This window comes from Pipistrellus hanaki (genome assembly GCF_964339955.1).
Source record: "Pipistrellus hanaki genome assembly, chromosome: 2".
NCBI classification, from domain to species: domain Eukaryota; kingdom Metazoa; phylum Chordata; class Mammalia; order Chiroptera; family Vespertilionidae; genus Pipistrellus; species Pipistrellus hanaki.
The window spans coordinates 15,059,639-15,079,910 of record NC_140504.1 but is presented as its reverse complement, the minus strand read 5'-3'; positions in this window follow the sequence as shown (position 1 = coordinate 15,079,910).

The following is a 20,272-nucleotide window of genomic DNA, read 5'->3' as shown; positions in this document are numbered from 1 at the left end:
TAGCTACTTTAATTGAAAAAAGAACAGAAAATATTTAAAAATTTAATAAAATAGTACACTATGAATATTTATTATTCTAATAAAGTACAAGTTGCAGAAAAGTAAAACTTTGGTGAAACGCTTTAATTTAACTTTGGTGAAATGCCTTAACTTCTCTTAATGAGAAAATGTGGTATTCATGAAATCAATCAGCAAATACTTTTGAGTAACAGGTTGGGAAGAACTAAATTCTGTTGTCACTGAGTAGTGGGATCTTATGATAGCCCACTTTTATTATATATGAGCGTTACTGGACTTATTCCCTGTAGTTTGGAAAGTGCAAAAGAACCCTGGGCTGGGCCTCTGATCCTTAGCTTGTTATAAAGGCTACAATAAATCACTGCAAGGAATGTCTGGACGGACCCAAGGTTCCTAACTTACACAAGTGAGGCACTTGACCCAGATCGGTGCTTATCATATTTTGTTTTGTTATAGAATTCCTTTCTCCAAATAAATACTTAAGTTCATTTCAAATAGTAATGCTGATAAAATTGCAGAATGACAAATGCCAAAAGATAAATATATTTTTCCTTGAGCTCTTAAATTTATGTTTTAAGAGGAGGCCTTGCCTTAAAACAAATAGGAAATGATATTAAAATGAAATATATTTCAGCATTTCATATATTCTATTCTTAAAATTCCTAGTTTCTTGGAAGTAGTGTTTAAAAAAAATTCTTTGGTTAATAATATCATTGAATTATGAACACTGCACCTCCCTTTGAGAAAGAAATAATATGTGTAACATATTAAGAAATCGGTGAAATTCTGAAGAAAATAAACTAGTTTAAATTTGTTTATTCATAGGTATCACAAGCAACCTTAGCTCACTTTTTTCTTCACCTGAAGTGAACATTCCAAGAAGCATGCTTTTAAATATTATAAGATCACAAACTTCAGGGACATAAGTTTAAACATCTTGGTCTGCTTACAGAGTCTGAACTCACACCTACTATAGAATGGCCACTCAATGAATGTTATTTCCATGAATGTCAAGTTGAATTCCATAAGCACAGAGTTAACTGAACATAAACCATGGTATAGGTAAGGTATCTTTTGAAAGGGAAGTGAAGTTGACAATACAAGAGATATTTTTTTAAAAAATCTGAAATGGTGTAAATATATATATATATATATATATATATATATATATATATATACACACACACACACACACACACACACACAATAGGAAAAATACTTTGGGAAAAGTCTTCCATCTCCCCTTTTCTCCTTGCCTTCAAGCTATCCTTTTGATAGCTTTGATCCTTTGTCCTTTGATCCTTCTTCTCTCCATTTGCCAGCCTTTCCTGTAGTCAAGGTAAAAAGAAAAAAATCTAGCCCGGCCGTTATGGCTCAGTGGTTGAGCATAAACCCATGAACCAGGAGGTAACGATTCGATTCCTAGTCAGGGCACATGCCTGGTTTACGAGCTTGATCCCAGGGGGCATGCAGAAGGCAGCTGATCAATGATTGTCTCTCATTATTGATGTTTCCAACTTTTTCCGTCTTCCTTCTTCTCTGAAATCAATAAAAATATTTTTAAAAATCTAAAGAAAGAGGAAATGCTGGAATCTCAGTAGCTGCCCCACTCCGCCCTGCTCCTCTCCTAGACCTTGTCATTCCCACTGGCACTGTGTCATCAGCTTTTATCCAGGCTTCACAAGAGCTTCTCTCCATCCCAGAGCTAGTGCCTTCGATAAAGCTCCAGTGTGGCCTAAGACTGATTTGCCACGGAAATGTGGATCAATGTCTTTAAGCCCCTCTTGTATAGATTACCTTCCATCCTTCATATGCACCTTTAAAATCATTAAATTAAAGGACAAGGGCAATGCCACATAGGAAAGGTGGCTATTGCTTATCTCCTGCAAGTGGAAAATAAATAATGAGAAAAAGAGAATTTCTGATGTTTTAGAAATAGAAAATAAAGAAACAATAACTTTTTTCTATATTGGACCATGATGAACACACACTTCATTTCTAAGTCATTAATGATGTTGTGGGGGGGGGGGATGGAAATAAAGATAGGAGATTTAAAAAAATAAATAAATTCAAATTCAATGGGGGGAGGGAGCGGACATATGTAATATTTTCAATCAATAATAACGATTTTTAAAATAAATAAATAAATAAATAAATAAATAAATAAATAAAAATTAAAGACAGGATTCAGTATCAAAAAGAGAGTTTATCCCCAACACTTCAGCTGCTTACATCCCTAAACTGACCTTAGCGGTACCCATAATTGTTAGTCTAGGAAAGTTGTCCCTGCATTTGTTTAAAAAATAGGCATGTTGGGGAGACTTCTGTTATGCCATCACAGTAAAAGCAGATGCATTGTTGCCATGCCAAATTGAAAATGTGCGGTTTTTCATGAAAACAGTGTAGTGTGCAGTGTTAATATTCATAGCGTACTTGGCACAGTCCTCTACTTTGGGTATACAATTTGGTGAGCTGGCCTTGGGGCTGAAACCAGTTGTAACATGATTCCTGCCCTTTTGAAACACAACCTGTTCATGACATGGAGATTGCATTTATTTTCAAGAAAAGAAAAGTACCGAGGTTTCTCTAATCTAGAATAGTTTAAATATAGGAAATGTTCCAAAGGATAGCAATCAAAATGATGGATGAGTTAGATTGTTTCATTCATGTGGAAATACAAATGAAGCATAAACTATCCCAGAGAAATCTGCTGAGAAATAAAGCAATTTTGGGAAATTGTGTGATGGTCTACAGAATGTGAAAGGCACAGACCTCAAGGCTAAAGAAATAACTTGTTATGATTCAAGTGTTAGTATAGATCATGAGAATGTTCAGAGTAAAACAGAAGCTGCTTTTCCGATGGAAAAGGTAGCAGAGAAATGACATTGATGATTTCAATGTGGTCTAGAAATCCAAACCAAGTTAGAATTTAGAAATACACTCTAACAGTATGAAGTATATTAAAAGACAAAAAACCACATAACTAGTGAGCTGATAACAAGTCCCCTACATGCTCCACACATGTCATTTGACTCATCAGGGCCATATTCTTTCATAAATATTGGGCTTAACCAATTAATTACCAACTCTTCCCACCATGGGAAAAGTCTATTGGAAACATTAATGTTTGAATGCCAAGCTACCTGTGCTTTTTTTCTGCATATATAAAAGTATCAGTAGATGCATGCTAAACAATTCAAAAATCATAATCAGCTTATTTCCAATAAAAAATAAATAAATCACACATTTTAACAGTCTCCAACGCTATCTAATAGAAATATAGTGTGAGTGACATATGTAAATTTAAATTTCCAAATAGCTACATTTTTTAAAAAAGTGAAAAGAAACAGGTACTATCCTCACAATATTTCTGTGAATCTAGAACTTTTCTTAAAATAGTCTATTAATTAAAAAATAACTATTCTGACTGATGCATACTTCAATACAAGTAATATTAACTTTTGGAACCAACACAACTGAAAACCACACCATTAAAATTGAAGTGCCAAGAGGATCCGGTCTGGGGACTTATTTGGGGGATGTAAGACTGGGATAAAATTCGCAAATCAATAAACATTGTTATTGTATCACAAAAACAAATTGAGAGACAAAAAAAATCACATAATCATAGCAATTGATAGAGAAAAAACACTTGACAAAATTTAACACCCTTTACTGATAAAAACTCTCAGCAAAGTGGGAATACAGGGATCACACCTCAACATAATAAAAGCCCTATATGACAACATCATACTCAATGGGCAAAACCTAAAACCATTTCCCCTAAGAACAGGAACAGGACAGGGATGCCCACTCTCACCACTCCTGTTGGACATAGTACTGCAAGTGCTAGCTATAGCAATCAGACAAGACGCAGAAATAAAAGGCATCCAAGTTAGAAAAGAAAAAGTAAAACTGTCATTACTCACAGATGACATGATATTGTAAGTAGAAACCCCTAAAGACTTCATCAAAAAACTTCTAGAATTTGGCAATGTAGTAGGATACAAAATTAACACCCAGAAATATATGGCTTTTTCATACACTAATAATGAACTCACAGAAAGAGAAAAAAAAAAAAAAAACATTTGCCACTACAACAACAACAAAAAATAAGGCATCTAGGAATAAACTAAACTAAGGAGGTAAAAGATCTGTACTCAGAAAACTACAGGACATTAAAGAGAGAGAGAGAGAGAGAGAGAGAGAGAGAGAGAGAGAGAGAGAGAGAGAGGCAGACATAAACAAATGGAAGAAAACTCTGTGTTTATGGATTAATATATAATCAACATCATTAAAATCTCCATACTACCCAAAGCAATCTACAGATTCAATGCAGTTCCCATTAAAATATCAATGGCATATTTCACAGACCTAGAACAAACTCTCCAATAATTCATATGGAATAAAAAAATAAAATAAAATAAAACAAATAGCCGCAGCAATCCTGAAAAAGAAGAACAAAGTTGGGACTACATCAAAATAAAATGCTTCTGCACAGCAAAGAAACCATCAACAAAACAACAAGAAAGCCCACTGCATGGGAGAACATATTTGCCAAAGCTATTTCAGATAAGGGTTTAATCTCCAAAATTTATAAAGAATTCATTACAATTTAACAAAAGGAAGATAAACAATCCAATCAAAAAATTGGCAAAGAACCTAAATAGATACTTTTCAAAAGAGGACATACAGAAGGCCAAGAGATATATGAAAACATGCTCAAAGTCACTAATCATCTGAGAGATGCAAATCAAAACAACAACGAGGTTCCATCTCACATCTGTCAGAATTATGATCATCAACAAATCGACAAACAATAAGTGCTGGTGAGGATGCAGAGAAAAAGGAACCCTCCTGCACTGCTGGTGGGAATACAGACTAGTGCAGTTACTGTAGAGAACAGTTGCCTAAAAATTAAAAATAGAACTCCCATTTGACCCAGTAATCCCACTTCTAGGAATATATCCCAAGAAATCAGAAACACCTATCAGAAAGGATATATGCACCCCTGTGTTCATAACAGCACAATTTATAAGTAAGATTTAGAAACAGCCTAAGTGCCCATCAGCAGATGAGTGGATTAAAAAGCTGTGGTACATCTACACAATGGAATACCATACTATGGTAAAAAAAGTAAGAACTCTTACCATTTTCAACAGCATGGATGGACATGGAGAGTTTAATGCTAAGCTAAGTAAGTCTGTCGGAGAAAAGTAAATATCACATAACTGATTAACAAAATAGGTCCAGAGACAGAGAAGCAGTGAACAGACTGTCAAACCTCTGAGGGAAGGTGCAGAGGGAGGGAAGTAAGAGAACAACCAAAGGACTTGTATGCATGCATATAAGCATAACCAATGAACATGGACACTGCAGTGGTGGGGCATGTTCTGGGGGGTGGGAGTGGCTGGGGAGGGATCAATGTGGGGGAAATGAAACATATGTAGTACTTCAAATAATGAAAAATAACACTTGTGGTACATCTACACAATGGAATACTAGCTGCTGTAAAAAAGAACTCTTACCATTGGCAACAGCATGGATGGACCTGAAAAGCATTATGCTAAGCGAAATAAGTCATGGAGAAAGATAAATATCACATGATCTCACTTATTTGTGGAATATAATGAACAAAATAAACTAATGAACAAAAATAGAACCAGAGACAGAAGCATGGAACAGACTGTCCAACCTAAGAGGGAAGGTAGGGGAAGGGTGGAGTTAGAGATCAACCAACAGACTTGTATGCATGCATATAAGCATAACCCCAATGGACACAGACAGTAGTGGGGTGAGGGCATGTGCTAAGGGTTGGGAGCAGATGGGGAGAGGTCAATGGGGGAAAAAGGAGTCCCATGTAATACTTTAAACAATAAAGAAGTTAAATAAAAATAAAAGAAGATCCATTCTTAAGGAATTTTCCATCGGTCTCATTCATTATGAAAACCATAATTCCACAATCCTACCTAATAAAAGAGTAATATGGAAATTAACCATCATTCCTCTACACCCACAAGCCATACCTACCAGCCAAGCCCACCAGCCAATCAGAGCGAGTATGCAAATAAAGCCAGCCAAGATGGCTACCAGAAGGGAGACTTGGATGTCCTTGGCAACAGAGGAAGCCAAGCTTTCCACACACTCTGGCAGGCCAAGGCCTCCACTCAAGGATACAAAGTTTCAATTGTAGAAGATAAATAAATTCCAGATACCAGGGCCTCCGCTTGGGTTGCCAAGAGGCATGGCTGGCCTGCAAACCACCACAGGCCCCTCACCCAGGGCGCCCCATACCCTAAGGGAACACCCACCCTGGTCTGGGACACCCTTCAGGGCAAACCAGCTGGCCCCCACCCATGCACCAGGCCTCTATCTTATCTAATAAAAGAGTAATATGCAGATTGACCATCACTCTAACACACAAGATCAAGATAACTGTCCCCATGTGGACACAAGATGGCCACCACAAGATGACCAGAAGGGAGGGCAGTTGAGAGGGACTAGGCCTGCAAGGGAGGGCAGTTGAGAGGGTCCAGGCCTGCACGGGAGGGCAGTTGGAGGTGATCAACCCTGCAGGGAAGGGCAGTTAGGAGTGACCAGGCCAGCAGAGGAGGGAAGTTGGGGTCAAACAGGCTGGCAGGGGAGCAGTTAGACATCAATCAGGCTGGCATGGGAGTGGTTAGGAGATGATCAGGCTGGCAGGCAGAAGCGGTTAGGGGCAATCAGGAAGACAGGCAGGCCAGGCGAGCAGTTGGGAGCCAACAGTCCTGAATTGTGAGAGGGATGTCCGACTGGGATTGGGTCTAAACAGGCAGTCAGACATCTCTCAAGGGGTCCCAGATTGGAGAGGGTGCAAGCTGGACTGAGGGACACCTCCCTGCCCCCATGCATGAATTTCTTGCACCAGGCCTCTAGTTCTCTATAAAACCAATTCTTACCAGAATATAAACCTCTCAAGTCTCCTGTCTTGCAACCTAGTCCATCAACTATTCTAACACTTTCTTCCCATTCACAGCTAATTTTGAAAGATTCCTCTGTAGACACTATCTCCTTATTTTCCACTCATTCTTTAATCCACAGTAACCTGGCTTATGTTCCAAAAGCAGCCTACCTAAATCAGTGGACACTAATCTATTCTCTCACTTTAATTTTTTTTTAATTATCTGACACATTATCCACTCCTTCCTTTTTAAAATATTTTCTACCTTTGCATTCTTTACATTTCATTTTCCTGGTTTTCTTTCCCCTGTCTTGCTTTTTGGTGTGTGTGTGTGTGTGTGTGTGTGTGTGTGTGTGTTATTTCTATCCTATCCTTAAATGTTATTGTCCTTAAAGTTCAGTTAAGCAAATTATTTTCACTCTCTATTGCTTTCCCTTAATTTCTATGGCTTTAGTAACTTCTATATGTTGATTTCAATCTCCTCTCCAGGGTTCTCTTCTGAGCTTGAGAAAATATTATTCTACTTACACTGGTATTTCCAACTTTGTAGCTCTGTTCACCTTTCAAAGTCAACATGTCCCAGAATAATCCATCATTGCCTTTCACCAAAACTCCTTGTCCTCTTACATTTCTTATCTGTATACAATATCACCACTGCATACTCAGGACAATAATGTAATCATTATAATCAACTTTATCCTCTCTCCCAACATTAAATCATTTCTTAATTCTGCTCAGCATACCTCACAGAGTTTTTGCAAATCCATTGACTTCTATTCAACCCTAGAACTACCATCTTGGTTTATCATCTTATATAGATTCCTACAATAGCCTCACAATGGTCTCCAAATCTGTTTCTTTGCTCTAATCCATTCTCCACTCTATCTCAACATTCCCTAATTCAAGACACTTTAATGATTTCCCTTTGCTGATGGCTTGAGTTTCAGATGATCTGTACTTTTAGAGTCCTTTATAATTAGAACTCTGCTTAATACTTCAATAAACTTTCCTATTTATTTCCCAACTTTCCTATTTCTGCCTCACACTATGCTAAACGGCTTTCAGTTCCTCAACCATCTCTGGTGCTTGCTCTGCGTGTGTCATTTCTCTACCCCACTTTCTTTGTCTCTTACTCTAACTTCAGGATTCAGTTTATTTATTTATTTTTTTAATATATTTTATTGATTTTATACAGAGAGGAAGGGAGAGAGACAGAGAGTTAGAAACATCGATGAGAGAGAGTCATCGATCAGCTGCCTCCTGCACACCCCCCACCGGGGATATGCCCGCAACCAAGGTACATGCCCTTGACTGGAATCGAACCCGGGTCCCCTCAGTCCCCAAGCCGACGCCCTATCCATTGAGCCAAACCGGTTTCGGCAGGATTCAGTTTAAATAGTCCTTCTTTCAAGACACCTTCTCTGTATCCTTAAATCCCAGATAGTTCCTTTTCCAGTATATCACCACAGAACTTTTCACTTTTGCTCTCAATGCCTTTAATATGCAAGTGCACACTCACACACACAATTTTAAATTTCCTGATTACTTATCCATACTGCTAATCAAACTCCAAGCTCTCTAAAGGTAATGAGAATATCTATATTATTGATTATTATCTCCTCCAAAATATCTATGACAATGACTGACGCTCAGAAAATATTAGACACCTGGATTGATTGACTGATGTAAACATAAAGGGATAGTTGAAGTAGCTCAGAAAGAACTTGAAAGGTGGAAAATCTATTTAAACTTAGACATTAAAAAAAAACCCTCTGGGCTGAGTTACTGCTTGTCTGGTGCTTTTGATTCTAGTACATTCTCCCAGAAATAGCCTTGGTTTCTGTATGTATGAAAAATTCATAAAGAATACCCATTGTATCTGAGGTTTAAAGTGAGGATTTTCCAAGAGAGTATTATTGCTTTAGATTGCAACAGTCATGTTAATCACCTAATACCATGTTTGAACTACACATGAATGGACAGGACCAAAATTCCAAGACATCAAAGGATTCAAGCTTGATAATAACAGATTGGAAGCAATCGGAGAATGGTTAAGGAAAGAAATGTCAGCAACTGAGGGATAACAGTAGGAATTAACCAGTATCTATCATGGGGCTATGACCACAAATTCAATATGGGATATATAAATAGCTAGAAAAGCCATAATGCACCCTGGCTTAGGCAGCCTTTAGACTTGACAATGGGACAGTCCAGGAAGATTTCAAAGCTCAAAAACAACCTAAAGTAGGTTAGGAAAGTTTTAATATTAGCAGCAGCAAAATACATAGAAAAATAGAAGTTATACCAAAGACATTCTACCATGTTTATGTGCAAGAGAAGACTGAAAAACAAAAATATGAAGTGAAATATTTGAAAAGTCAAAGATACATGCATTATTTTCTCCAACTCAGCAACAATAGCCAAATAGCTTCAAAACGTTTTATTTTTACTTTTACTTTTGGGTATACTTAAAAAAAATTTTTTAAGTCTACACAAGAAACTAATCTATATATATAAAAAGCCAGCAACTGCAATGCCATAACAACCAGAATGACGCCCATTGCGGCCAGCTAATGGCCAGATCAGGGGTGGGGCCTGCTGGCCAACCTCCTGAAGCCCCTCCCCAACCTGGTCCCACCCCTGAACAGCCTCTCCCACCCAATTGAGGGCAGGCCAGCCAGCCAACCTCCTGCAGCACCTCCCGCTGGCCAGCTCCCGATTGATTGCCCCACAGCCTCTCCCTCCAGACAGCCCTGCCTCTGATCGCCTCCCTACTCCAATAGGGGGCGGGCTTGGCTAGCCAACTGCCTGCAGCCCCACCCACTGGCCAGCCCTGCCCCTGATGGGCCCCCAATCAGCCCACAGCCCCTCCCCCCAGCTAGCTCCAGCCTTGATTGCCCCCCGCCCCACTCCAATCAGGGGCAGGGCCTACTGACCAACTGCCCACAGCCCCTCCCCTGCCCACTGACCTCTGATGGGCCCCCCTCACCCCATTCGAGGGTGGGGCCCACCACCACTCACCAGAAGCCCCTCCCCCAGCCAGACTGGCCCTGATCGGGCCTCAATAGGGGCAGGCCGACCAGCCAACCACCACCATCCCCTCCTCCCATCAGACCTGGCCCCAGTCTGCCCCAATTGGAGCCAGGCCAGCCAAACCCCACCCATACATGAATTCTTGCACTGGGCCTCTAGTCAATTATAAAGTCCATGCTGACACAATTAAAATCGTTTTTTTTTCCTTCTACTTTAAAATATATTATATTACTTATAACTGTTTGTAAGTAAAGACACTGTCAAAAACCAAATGGTTGTTAATATTTCATCAATTTTGAACGCCTACCATTATATCTTTCTTCACTATTGTCATATTCACTTAGATCATTCACAAAATTGTTTGGTTAGGCAATAACTGGGTTTTGTTCTTATCACAAATGTTTTAGAAATTCTAGCTAAAAACATCTAAGTTAACAGGTTGTTGCAACATCCTCCACTGACCTTTTCTGGATAGATTTCACCTACTACCTTTTCAGCATCACTCAAAACCTCTTGAGTCCATGAGCATGATTCAGCTTCCTTTTTTATCTCCCCTGGGTTGCATAGTAATAATCACAGAAAATTGTCATTATAAGTGCTCAAAAAGTACTTGTTTGATAAATAAGTCTAGCATTATTTAAGAAAAATAAATCTCTAATCCTTTGCTCACCTGGTGCCAGGTATTATATCTAAATGAAAGGAATGAATTAGAACATATTTAACCCCCTATCTTTTCCCACAATATCATGCTACTGAACTGCTAATTTCTGAAAGGTGTGAGATAACTTGGAATCTCTCTTTTTTAAATTATTTTGTTGTCTTACTGCTAGGAATTTTACCTTTTTTTCCATTATCTCTCTTATCCTGCAGCCATTTGTGCATGTAATTGCTTTTAAACTATAAGGTTGCCTTACAAATAGTGCTCTCTTTGATAAAGACTATACTTGACAGGTTAATGATGTTAAATTATTTAATAACCTCCTATCTTTAAATAAATTACAAGAAAAGTAATTCATTTGTTTATTTTTAGTTCTCAGACTTTACATAGGCAGTTAATACATAGGAAGGAATTAGAGCAAAGTCATTTCTGCCTCCGGAACTGGAGTTGAGCTCTTCTTCCAGCATTGAATATTTATTTTAATTTCCATGCAGAGTCAAGTGCCAATTACATAAAACAATCTGGTCATCTTTAAAACTTAAAGGCCCATTCAAAATTTATGGAAATAGTAACTTCATAGAAGTCTGTAATGACTTACTTGTTCCCTTGCCTAATGTGTCCATTGAACTAAATACAAATGCAAATTTTATAGAAAAAATTATATTAGGTAGCCAAAGATCAAAACATCTAACCTCTCAGGATGTTTCTCTTAAATAAAAAACATTACGTATCATAAAATAAAATCTACAATTAGATGTATGTCCCCCAAGGACTAAGCATTCCTAATTTTAGAAAACGGGCCAACCTGTTTATTTAAATGTATTATAAAAATGAGAATTTGCTTAAGTGTTCTCTGTGTACACCTTTAACTCTTACATTTAAATAGATTTTATTATTTTTTGCATGTGTTTACTTGTTTGATTTTGTTTTTCTCAATATAAATGCACTCCATCTAATTTCCTTTCTATATTTCTATTTGTGGTCCAATGAATCATGTTTCTAGTTGCATCATGCAGATGGCAGAGTGAGAATTTTGTGGAAACAGCATGAAAGCATGCACCCCACATGCATGAGTACAACCCTTCAAGTCTGTGGGGGCAGTGTTATGGTGTGTGGCATGTTTTCCTGGCATGATTTGGGCCCTTTAATTTGTGTGGAACAACATCTGAATAGGACAACATACCTAAGTATCTTTGCTGATCAAGTTCATCCTATGATGTTGATGGTGTATCCCAGTGGAGATGGCTTCTTCCAACAAAACAATGTGCCATGCCACGGTGCTCGTATTGTGCAGGAATGGTTTCAAGAACATGAGGGAGACTTTACCTTGCTTAGGTGGCCCCCACAATCACCAGATCTCCATCCAATTGAGCATTTGTGGGACGAAGTTAAAAGAGCCACCAGGCAGCTAGTTCCACAACCATCAAATCTCACAGAACTGGACAGTGCTATTCATCAGGCATGGGGTCAGATTCCTTGCATCACCTTTCAACATCTCGTGGAGTCAATGCCAAGAAGAACCGCCACAATATTGAAGACAAAAGGTGGCCCAACAAAGTACTGGTGAGGTGGTCTTAATAACCTAGCCACTTAGTATATTTCCATTATGAAAATAACTGCACAGTAAGAAATTGCATTCCCCTACAAAAAAAAAAATGATGACTTAAATCAGAGTATTTGGCTTTCTCGTTTGAATGGAGTTCAGAGTTACTCTATGGCAGGTCTGAACCTATTCAGGAATCTTCATTCCACTCAGATGTCTTTAACACATGCTTGTCCCCACATAGTCACAAGGTGAATGCCTCATCCAGAGCATTACATCAATGTCCCAGGCAGGAAAACAAAGAGATAAAAGGAAGAAGGCATGTGCCAACTTAATCTGTCTGCTTTTTAAATAGATGGCACAGAAGCACCAGTAGGTAGTTCCATTTCCATCTCATTCACTAGGTCTGTTTCACATGGGCACCTTTAGCTTCAAGGGAGGCACACGATTACTCTCATCTAAATTGAGGTAATCTTGTTAGCGAGAAAAAAATCATGACACCTACAAAGTACCTGGGGTATCTTCTATATCCTCACTCTAAACAATTCTAAGTTTACTTTTATTTTATTTATGTGTGAATGTATATCTTATTTATTTGATTATGTATTTATTTAGAGGAAGGGAGAAGGAGGGAAAGAGAAACATTGATCAGCTGCCTCCTGCACACCCCCTAACAGGGATCGAGCCAGCAACCCAGCAAAGTGCCTCATCTGAGAATCGAACCAGCAACCTTTTGGCATGCAGGATGATGCCAAACCGAGTTGGTTTTATTTTTGTAGCAAGGTCCTGTGTCCTTGTTTCTCTACTTATTTTCTTTATTCTTATCTCATCAATATCAGGTTGAATATATCCAAGGTCAGAAAAATATTTCCCCTTTTGACTCTGTCCCAAACGCCAACTTTATCTCTCTTCCTGATGTCTCTCTTTCTAATATATCTATCTTAGTTTACTAAGGTTGCCATAACAAAACACCACAAACTGAGTAACTTAACCATGAAACAATCAATATACTAAAACGAGCCGCTTTAAAATGGAGTCGGAACTGCCATCCAGGAGAAACTGTCTCACATATCTTGTGTCTCAGACCTTTGGAATGTGAAAATGGGTCAAAGTAACCCTTGGGACTAGACCTAAACAACACTGTCTTCCAAAGAACTGTTAGTAAGTATAAAAAGAAAGCGGGACTTATTTATGGCTGCAGGACTGAGCACTACTGGACGAAAAATTTAAAACATTGGTCACAATTCTGTCACTACATATAAGTTAAGGTTAATAAGGACTCCATTGTAGTTTTAATAAATAATTCTCTGTATTTTGTCTAAATACCTGACTGTTATGCTTGGTGTTTTATGTTTTGTCTCATCACCACGCACTTGAGAAATACAGAATGGCTAAGGTTACTGATTCAGTGAAAGCCATTAACCTGGCAAAATGCGTTGGGGAAATCAACTCCTGAAGGTCTGGACTTTCGATCCAACCCCTTCCTATCAGCACACAAATGAAAAAGAAAAGCCTCTTTCCTGAGTCCCAGGTTGTTTTCAGAAGACATAATCTCCGGCCTACTTCTGCCACCAGTGCTCTCTCCTCCTCTCATCTCCTGTCCTCTCAGCCCTTATCTTTCTGCTCCCAATAAATTCTAGTGTTTGCATCTGACAACCGTAAAAAACAAATGGTACTCAGCAGAAACCTAGATAACCAGTAAGTCAAGGTCAGCAGTCCCAAAGAATGCCCCTTTAATTTTATCCTTATAAGGCAGCTGGAAAAAAAAATAGATTTCATGAAAAATGGCAAACATATTGTATGCATTTAAAATGGATGATCTAAATATAAAGAAAATTCCTTTCTCCCTCGGTTCACTCTTCCTCCACAATGAGGGCATGAAACTTTAGAAGGAATCAAGAGGGCTGTAAGGCATAAGAAACTTTTCAGCTACTCCAAATCATTATCCATATGTGGGTTTTAAAAACCTTTACTCCTATGAGGTTGTTATTCATTTCTAAGGCTCCAGCGGGCATTCTCTGCTTTTATATCCTGCATTCCTCCTTTGTTTGGATGTTATAAAGTAGTACAGAGACTCCATAGTTCATTCTGATGGCTACCTTGATTTACTCGGAAATATGATCTTTATCTCAGAAGGACTAGATGTAACTTTTGACACAGAGGTCTCCACTGCTGTACTGCTTACAAATTACGAATTTTAATGGCCTTTCTGCCTTCCTCTTATAGGCCCAGCATGAAAAGAAGACCTGTTCTTCTGGTGGGTTAAATGCACAACACTACGGTTTCTGTTTAAATGAGACCGTTTTCAACGAGGCCCCTCGTTAGTTCAATTACCCATATGGAAACTTGATGGAAGCTGTAACCTGATACTGCTCTTATGCTGCTCATTTGTGAAATACGCTATTTTAAAATATATTTTCAACTTATCCTATCTTTTGTTAAAATATTTTAAACTAACATTTCCTTCCCATCAAAGAGTTCGGCCAACTTTCAAATATTTACTGAAAATCTCTCAGGTATGTCAACAAGAGGTGATGGCCAGACAGAGGAAAGACTATGAGCCCTGCTCTGCCCTATCTCAGTGGTCGGCAAACTCATCAGTCAACAGAGCAAAATATCAACAGGACAACGATTGAAATTTCTTTTGAGTGCCAAGTTTTTTAAACTTGAATTACTTCTAACGCCACTTCTTCAAAATAGACTCGCCCAGGCCATGGTATTTTGTGGAAGAGCCACACTCAAGGAGCCAAAGAGCCGCATGTGGCTCACGAGTCGCAGTTTGCCAACCACGGCCCTGTCTAGTTGGGCTCAGTGAGGGGTTATGCTCACACCAAAATAATGATGACAATTAATAAGTAATTTTGAAGAAATTAAACCCAGATTGATCCCTCAATTTTCATAGAACCATAGGTTTATTTCGATAGAGACATACTGAATACAAAGGGCAGAAATAAATGAGAAATCATTAACATAAAATAATAGAACATTTTAATAAAAATTAATATTTTTCTTGAACATTAACTTACCAGACACTGAATAACTGCACAAACTAATATGTGTAATGCAAATAAACCTATTTATCTTGTTCTCCGAAAGCAAAATATTTCCTGTTGCTCACACCAAACAAGTCAGTGCAAGACTAATGACGTGGCAATCGGATGCTAAAATATTCGCTGCTAGTATTAGTGATGCTACTGGGCGTAAGGGAAAAAATGCAACACGATTACAGTAATCAATCATTAGCGAACATTGTGGTTCATTATTAATAATTATGTATAAAAGGATATTATAAAAATTAAGTTATAAAATTTTTTATTAAAACATTTCTTACATACCATTATATTGGCTGGGACGAAAAAAATATTCATGTGGCCCACAGGCCGCAAGTTTGACATGCTTAATCTTCACTATGAAAGAAAGAAAATATAACAGTAGTACTGCCCTTTTATTGAGAAAACTGAAGCTTTCCCAGAAACCCTTGAAGACATTCACTTTGAGCTCTTGATTCTAACCCTTCAAACTATTAGAACTATGTCACATGGTCAAATTTAGCTGCAAAGGAAGTTGGGGAAAAGAACAGATGCCTAGAGCTATTGTCATATCACACAAGATTGTTGTTTTGTTAACAGTACAAAGAGGAAAATAGATATGAAGTAAGCAAATAACAGTATTTGCCACTGTGGCCTATTTAAAGGGTAGCAAAAGCATTTCCTGTTCTCATATGCACCAACTCAACAAGGCTAACAGAGGAGTAGGTAAGACCCTTAGAAACCTACTTAATAATAAATTTTAATGATATTTAAGTCACCTAATGGCTGTTCTTAGTTTAGTGGGTACTTTTAAAGTGCTTTGGTGGTTTTGAAAAAAATTGTCTTAGTATGTAAAATTTTACTTACCATTGAAATTGCAATAATCATTTATTTAAAAAAAAAAAAAGTAAGATCATAGACTGTCCTTAAGCTATATTCTTTGCTTAGCCATTTACAATATAGTTTAAACTCAAGCCTTGACTATTCATATTTTACCAATTCAAAGCCAGTATAATGAGAATGCTCTGTCATTACATTGCTTTAAAACAAAGCATGATAATTCAGAATGGCAAATTCTGATATTGGAGTTGGGTTATTAAATACAAACAGTACTAGAACTCCCATTGAAATGATAAATGCCTTCATTTCAAATCCTATATAGTTTACAAGGTCCTAATAATATAGTTTTGACTAAATAGAAGTCATCAAAATCTATGATGTTGAAAATAGTACTTACAGACCATAAACAAGACATAGTATGGTCCCACATTGCCAGCAAAATAATAGTGGTGACTCCAATAAGCCTGATTTCCTGATTTCTAAGATTGGTAAATTGTCTCTAGGAAAAATGGCTTAAGTCACAGGCTCCCACCATTGCTATCTTTTCTAAATCTTCTGGAAAATGCAGGTGCCAAGCATCTGAATCATTTGTCTTTTTTCCTAATGATGCCACACTTCTCCATTTTTCTCACCCTCCTTGCAGGTCTGCCCTGTACTGTGCAGGTTCCCCGTTACTCCCAACCTTCTGCCACTTCCCGTCTTCCCAACTGTCTGCCTTTTCAATTTCCTTACGTTGGCTCCAAGTCAGCAGCAAAACTAGGGGGAAGGGATCTATAATAGTTCCATAACCCTGAGGCAGGGTGCTGTCCGGATGCGACTTACAAGTTGGAGCTCGGCTGGTACAGGAATAACAACCTAAATTACTAACACAGTCTTAAGAGCTTCTCGACCCCAATAAATCTAATTTAAAAATAATAATAATAAGCCCAGCCGGCATGGCTCAATGGTTGAGTGTCAACCTATGAACCAAGAGGTCATTGTTTATTTCCCAGTCAGAGCACATAACCTGGGTTTGGGGGTCGATCCCCAGTGGGGGTGTGCAGGAGGCAGCAATTCAATGATTTTCTCTCATCACTGATATTTCTATCTCTTTCTCTACCTTCCTCTCTAAAATCAATAAAAATATTAAAAATTAAGTAAAAAGAGTGTCATGGTTTCAGTTAGTTTTTTTTGTTTTGTTTGTTTTAGAGGGTATTTTCAGCTTTGACATTTTTTCTTACTCTCATTTTGTCTTTTTTTCTTTTCTTTTCAGTTTCGTTGTTTTTAGATATTTGATACCAAGTGATTGAAATTAAACTTAATTTATGGTGAGAGGTGTTTCAATTTTAGAAAATTGAAAGGCCTCTTGGTACTTTTCCGCCCCCTTCCCTCCTCTTTGCCACCCACACAACTCTAGTCATCCAGTACAAAGTGGCAGTAATAGATTCTGATATGGGCTGCAAAGAAGGGAAAGATTTTTTTTCAAAATAAAACTCCCTTTTATAATTTTTAGGCCTCTTTCAATAGGCTGGTTATGTGTCATTAAATGTATCTTGAAGGCACCTCTTCAAATGACTAACAATTCTCATTTCAACTGACATAAAATGTAAATGCAATTACGTATACACATGCACAAAAATTACCTTTTTCCTTTGTACCTGATCGCGGTAAGATCATCAGCTGTCCTTAAGCTATAGTCTTTGCTTAGCCATTTACAATATAGTTTATTGTGAGTATTAAATGCTATTTAATGAAATGGCTTATATAATGTTAAGAAAGCATTCTTTTCTCCAGAGGTAAAGTGGTAGCTATTTAGACATTTACTCAAAAGCTTTTGGACACTGAAGGTTCCATCCTGGTGGTGGCATGTGAATTAATTGTGTAGTTATCTGAATACTTTTCTCTTACCCATCACTCCACAATCCTTGAATATCAAAACAGAGCCTTCAGGCACACATTTGCCTTTCTGAGGGGAGGTTTTAATTATGAATATTAGATATGTTCTGTTTAGCTTATTCATATATCCATTTCCTTATGTAACACATGGGACCTGCTATGTGCTGCTTAAGTTAGGGGGGGGGGGGGGGGGAGTCACAAAGAAATGGATTTGTCATAGTCAAGTCAACCGGAGCTGAAAAACAGCAGTCACTCTAATGACTAATTACATTGCAGTTCCTAAAATATACTGAATAATTTAAGAAGAAAAAAAGTGAGAAGGAGTCTCATGGCTTAAAAACTAGATTTATGTGATTTGATTTTTCCGCCCCCTGGAACTGGGAATGACCTTGGAGATACGCTGGTACAGACTCTTCCCTCTATACTGACTGAAACCCAGAGAGATAGGCAAGACCAAAACCAGACTGAAGTGAGGGTCATTTTCCCAGCACCCTCGCTCTGGGAAAATGAAGCTGTGGCCTCCGATGTAACGTCCCAACGTTCTTCCTAGACACAGGTTGGACCTGATAATATATGTTCAGCATGGTTTTAAAACGTGGCCATTTTCCTTCATAGGAGGGAAACTGAACTGAATGAACAGAATAATGACCTTTAGGGTAGCTTTTAATTGAAGGCATATATATGGTGTTATTAATGTGAACAAATATCCAAAGCCAGGGTGTTTCTAAGAATGTGTGCAGGAAGGGTTCAAAACTAGTACGAAGACGTGAATCAATACTAATGTCTTTGTGGGTTTATGACCTGCCAGATGTGAATTCTCTCCTCAAATACACATGTGAATTGGGTGTTGATTATTATTCGACAGGACACATTTTACCTGCAGCAAAATTCAACATTTTACTACTCCCAGCATTATGTGAGAGCTAATCAATACTTCTTGCTAAAGCTCCGGGCACTAGACACCAACCATATGCAACATTGCTGGATAGAAAACATAAAATCAGATTTACATGTTTCTGACCCCCTTTAAAATGGTAATAGGGTTATAAGATTTGCTATTGAATCATGAGGCTTTGGATTAGCTGTTAAGTCATGGGAGTTTCAACAACCATTGACTATGCTTCTGATAATATTTTCACATTTAATGAGATGGTCAATGTCAGGTTAGGAAAAAAGAATGACTGAGAACTCTATTTTAGCTCAGAAATGCAGAGAAAAAGTGGAAAATGTAACCACAGAAACCATCCAAGAGAGGGTCTGGCTTTTGGCTCAATTTAGTGAATGAGAACCTGAAGAAACTCATATACTGAGATGCAAAACTATCCTGGTATCAGCAGACTTTCAGAGCAAGAAAAGGAAGCTTATAGGGGATTAAATTAAGAGTATACATTTGCTTCAGATAATTACCACCTTCAGTCACATACTCTAGACATAATTCACAGGTGCAGGAAACCAGGATTATAATGTCTTCTGCAAAAATGCTTACTCGGTAGCTTAAACATTATAGAATAGTTGACTGTAAATTCCACTAACAATTTAAAAATTCAATGATATCTCCTGTTTATCTTTTAAAACTTGACTGTAAGAAATAGTCAAGATATTTGATCACATTTCACAGAGATGACAAAGGCAGGGAGCCAACATGCTAACATGAAAGATTAATTCTTTAATTGTGTTCCTCCATTGCCTGTGCATTTTTAAATATTGGTATTCATGTTGCATGTATTCTATATCATCCAGACTCAATCAACAATTCACCTTGATAAACTATTAATAATAAACTAAAGCAGCTATTAACATAAAGGTTGGTTTACATAAAATCTTAAACCCAATTCCCAATTCATACATGATAATATAAAACGAAACAGTGGAATAAACAGCATTGGTTTTGTCTTGCTAAAATACGAAGTTGATTTTAAATTAAGTCAGTTTACTGTTGGAACCTCTGAGTTAATGTGCCTTATAAATATGCCTTGTTAACTGATTAATGAAATGCTTATAATTGCAAATTGTAAATTAGACTGAGGCAGACGGATAAACTGATCTATTTGGAATGTACTTCCTATTGCATTTAAACTTGGCCTTTGTTTGAGCTTGAATAATAATACATGTTCAGGTAATTTGGGGTGATTTTCTGCCCTGAGTACTTATCACACTCTCAGCCAACCTCAGAGACTAAAATGAGCATTGTTCTCCACCCCATCACTCAACACATTAACTCAAAATTGATTGATTTTTTTTTTACTCATTTTTCAAGAATGGTGCAATCAGAAGTGATCACTTCAGGAAAAAAACCAATGTCTTCATTCCAGTCCCCTTCCCCTCCCCCGCAACCA